Genomic DNA, 4914 nt, shown 5'->3' on the forward strand with positions numbered 1-4914 from the left:
CTGAAGCACCCAGATAAACCCTATCAGAGATTACCTCGCCACTGCTGCAGCTGCACCTGTGTTAGTGTTCTTTGATGTAGTCGCATCCGTATTGATTTTAAACAAACCTGCTGGTGGGAAAATCCAACCGGCTTGTTGTGTATAACCTTGTTGTACATGTGCTCCCTTCTTTCCTTGAGCCATCGTGAGATCCGAGATAAATGAATTCACGAACAAGAAAGTAGATAATGGGCTCTGGAAGATATTGTCGTGGATATATAGCCTTCCTGTGGGCGTACCTAATTGCCTATAGTGTAACTAGAACCCGGATCAGATCATCATGCTTCAGCGTCTCTATGAACGAAAAGATCCAGCTTCTTGCATCAGGTTCCTGAACATTGATGATATGTTCAGTAATTTCCTCATCAACCAATGTCCAAACACATTTAGACATGGTGCAAAGGAGTAGGAGTCCTCAACGCTGCACAAGGAGCACCTCGGATTTTCAGTCATGTGTTTGTGGTGACGTACATCTGCAGTCGATGTTTTTTTTAGTGAACATCTGCAGTCGGTAGTTGTGCCTTAGCCTCTGAAATAGGCCGGGTGGCCGGCCGTGCCCAAGCCCAGCAAGCGGACAACTCAATAGGAAACACCAGTCCTGCAGCCCAACGTGCCTGCTCGGCAGTTCCACGACTTCTTCTCAATCTCGTTTGCTCGGTCTCTTTATGTTCGCACACCAAACTACTCGGTCTCTTTACGTGCGCACACCAATCCAAAATGAGCACAGCTTTTTTCAGATCAGAAAATCATGAAAGAAAAATAACAACGTCAGGTCGTGAACGCTTCCTGAGTCGATGCTCATGCGGCCCACGGTCACTGGCGAATTTCGTGGCACGCGAAGGCAGCGCCAGCAGCTTTGGGCTGGCCAAATTTGGCCCTCAGCAGCTTGGCCCAGCAACCGGCCGAGCTCGGCTTCGCATGGCAGTATGGCACAGGCGTCAAGGCGCGTGGTAGCAAGCACCTACAGAAATTGCAGCCCAACCTCATCTCTACTGTAGTAGACCAATCAAAACTATACTAGTCTCTCTAAGAAAATATTCCCCGCCGAGAGCCTCTCATCATTGTGTACTAAAAAATGCACATATGAATTCGTCTCCGTTAAAATAAAGGCTAATAAATCACCCGTACTAAATCCGATGGGCACTGTTCGATGTGTGATGGCAGGCTTCTCCCGCGAGGCTTCAAACGCGCTCCACGCCGCGGCTCCCCGTCCCTAAGCCCCCGTTCTGTCGGTTCTATTCCAACGAACCACATTTTTTTTACCTTTTTCGAGAAAAAAAGCTCAGAACAACGCCCATCCCCACTTCACCCGACCTGTGCTGCCTCCCATGTTCTGACTCGCTTAGGGTTTCGAGATGGAGGCGGCGGCGGCCAGGACCGGCGATCAGGCAGTGATCTCGGCCTCGCGGGCAGATCAACGCCTCCTGCTCCATCGTCTCCCCCACCATCCTCGCCCATCCCTCCGTGCGCACGGTCTTGGTTCGATCCGCCCACCCCTCTCAATTTCCTTCGTCGCTTTTTCCCCGGGAAAAAAATCGCTCGAACTCCTTCGGCCATCTTCCCGGCCACGACGGCAGCAGGCGAAGCGGACGTCCGGACAGCAGCTGCGGAGCGCGGCGCACGGGCGGTCAGCGGCACGCCCTGTGCGCGGATGGCGGGGCACGTGCGGAGGGCGGGACATCAGGAGGGGCTTTCACGGAGCTAGGGTTTCGATGAGGCCAGCCAATGGTCTCCGAAGCGGCGCGAGCTGCCAGCGGAGGGGCAGCGGCACCTCAACGAAAAGCTCCGCAACCCCAGTACTCCACGCTCTAGTCGTCCTCCATCTCCGCCGCCGGGGGCTCACAGCCCCAGCACTCTGCCACCCCGTCCCAAACTCCCAACTGCACACCGCCGACACCAGGTGGCACAGGTGCGGCTGCTTATAGTGTCGCTTATAAAGAAATTTGTTTGGTTTGCTAAACAAGTGCTAGCCATTTGTTTATATTTGACCTTTGCATATCAGTTATAAAACTAAACCCTATATCCGTTTTACAGAAAATGACGAATGCAATGATTTACTGCATGTCCTTTATGTTGAGAGAAAAGGAGGTTGATGGGCCCTACTGAAGTTAGGGACTTCATTAATTCCTTAAGATCTACATTTTCATCCTTTGAGGTTTGTTGCGAAATAACAATATATTTTTCTATATCTATACGTTGCTATCAGATTTTTAGAAAAAATAGAAAATCCATGGTGATGAAAAATAGACTTTAGATAAAGCTATTCAGACCAATTTTTCATGACATGCATTCTCAAATGCCTTTTAATTGGCTCTGTCAGATCTTCACATATGTGGTAGTCATTCTAATCTACATCCATCTTATGCTTAGGGGAAAAGCTTTTGCTTATTTCTTTCACTAAAATGAATGCATTTGTTTTTCTTTTCAAAATGATTTCAGGCGAGGATGCAAAATTTAGTTTGCTAGAGACTAGCCTTGCTATTATTCCGGGGTATGTCACCAAGTCTATTCTTTACTTTGTAAGTTCTTTTTTTATACGTACTGATGATGTTTACTCTCAAATAAGAAACAACTAAACATGATACATGCTTTGTTTGACAAAAGAATAAGCAAAGTTATTGCCATCTGAAAATTCCCAGCAGATACTTTCTTTGTCTGTGTTCATTAATTTGCTTCAATTGATTCATGCTGCCTATTACTCAAAGTTTACCAACCATGAAGTTGCCGGTTCATAGCCTGTGTTGCTTTCTTGCGGTTGGTAATGGGTTTCAGGTTGTTGGTGAAAAGATATTTTCATTGAAACTTATCTATGTTGCAAACAAAAAATTTGTACTTGTATAGCTGTCTTCATATTCCAAGCCATGGTCTTATTTTCTAGAACAAGTTGTTTCTAAGAGTTTCTTTTCTAGCCAAACTACCACAAGCAGGAGTATCAGTTCAAAGCTTAGCTGCAGTCAGGGTCTTGGTGCATTGCAGCGACTCCCATCTAGGCTTAATACGAGTCATTGAGATGAATGACATTTAATACGAGTCATTGAGATGAATGACTTTTAACTTAGTAATTTTTTTTATTTAGATGGACAAGAGGGCAAAGATTTGAATTTATTTAGCTAGATGTTGCTTTCAATGATGGCTGCCATTATTCAAACTAGAAAAAGAAAAGGGTGTGAACCTAGAGAAAGAAAGAATTACTTATGTGGTCCAATAGATTAGAGAGATAGAATGAGATCTGAGCATCTAAATAACAAAATATGGAAGAATGATGTAACTTGTGTGGACATGGAACTTATAATAAATTTACTTTTTCTGAAACAAGGACTTTTTTTTAGATGAACATATACATGATCTGTGTGTACGGGCATTGCAGTGACTGCCATCTATGCTTATTACGTGGCATTAAGATGAATGACTTTTAACTTAGTATTTTTTTCATTTAGATGGACAAGAGGGCAATTTAAATTTATATAGCTGCAGCACATATGTTGCTTTCAATGATGGCTACCATTATACAAACTAGAAAAAGAAAAAGATGTGAACCTATAGACGCTCCAGGATTTGAGTGGCAGGACACTCGTGCAGGTTGAGGGCCCTTATTTGCCTTTGTTTGCGCTTGAGGATAGAGACTTTAGAATCTAAACACTGACAAGGTGCTATGAAACAAGCAGACCAACGTGCTATTCTGATATAGACATGTATGAAAACTGATTTCCATTGGCCATCAACTGCTTTGATGTATGCAATATTAAATCAGTTTGTGTCATTATTGTTTTCTCTTGCAAAAGTTTAAAACAGGATATGTTGAACCACCCAGAGTTACTGGAACTGAATGCCACCCTAGCATTTGAAGCAACTATTTGGAGGAAGCAACCATCAAACCATTATGTTTTTGTTGGCAATTGGAAACCCCACCGAGAATGACACTTGTCCAAGAGATATCCTGGCTTTGGTGCTACTATGAGCGTCCTGCTACTATGGAGATAACTTGGATTGTGGTGACCAGGTGGCCTTTAATAAATTTTCAAACAATTTCGACTCCTAAGCATGCTTTCTCAAAGATGTGTTTTCCTGTATATTTGGGATCATTGCCTTGGTTTCCCAAGCTATAGAGATCAAGCATGTGAAACAAAAGATGTTGATGTTTAAATCCTCTATGAAACATGCCTGTAAACGAGCTTGTCCAAGCTTGGCATCTCGTGCTTCTGTTGAGTCGGACTCTGAGTCTCTCGGCTTGGATAGATATGAGGCTTGGCTTGGGTTTTTTTTTTTTTGTCTTCGTATCATTTTTTGAATCATAAGTCAATCTCATTCCATGTTTGAGTATGATTTGAATTACCTAATATCACCGTAGCGTTAGCACAGGCATTATACTAGTGAAGCTAGGGAGCTGAGCAATGTAGGGTGTTGACATCAAAAAGTGACTAACACATGTGCTGGACTCCATCGATGTTTGTATTCTGAATCGGTTAAGAATCTGGATCGATTTTTAGCTCGTGTTTTATAAGGCCATCCTCTCTATATATATTGGAGAGGATCGCGGTTGATTAAGAGATCTAACATCCAATCGAACAAAAAATACATCTACTATCCTTTTTACCCTAACTTTTCCAACCCTTGTAGTTTGGTACATCTCTCGATGAGATTCGGCAGTGTTCTAGGTGGCCTTACCAATCCTAAGACAATCTCGGTGTGCATTTTCCCAGCGGGTCTTCCAGGGAGGGGTTCTTGAGCTCTAATGCGAAGAACGGGCTTCAAATCAGTTCTACCAACTGGTTGGTCGGTACTTCTGATTTTGGAGTTGCTTGCTGCGCGATTAGGTCATGTGCGACCTCGGGCGTGCTAACTTTTGCTGGTGTGAGATCCGAGATTCAATTCGGA

The 4914-nt window shown here is 44.0% G+C and overlaps 1 long non-coding RNA gene across 1 annotated transcript; it reads left to right on the top strand.

Moving 5' to 3' along the window:
- The first annotated feature begins 1248 nt into the window (after positions 1-1248).
- Positions 1249-4294, top strand: LOC136453220 (uncharacterized). The gene is made up of 3 exons (XR_010758973.1): positions 1249-1948; positions 2074-2194; positions 2479-4294. It is a non-coding gene; the product is annotated as an uncharacterized lncRNA (long non-coding RNA).
- Positions 4295-4914: the final 620 nt, after the last annotated feature.

This window comes from Miscanthus floridulus, chromosome 5 (assembly GCF_019320115.1).
Source record: "Miscanthus floridulus cultivar M001 chromosome 5, ASM1932011v1, whole genome shotgun sequence".
Classification (NCBI taxonomy): Eukaryota; Viridiplantae; Streptophyta; class Magnoliopsida; order Poales; family Poaceae; genus Miscanthus; species Miscanthus floridulus.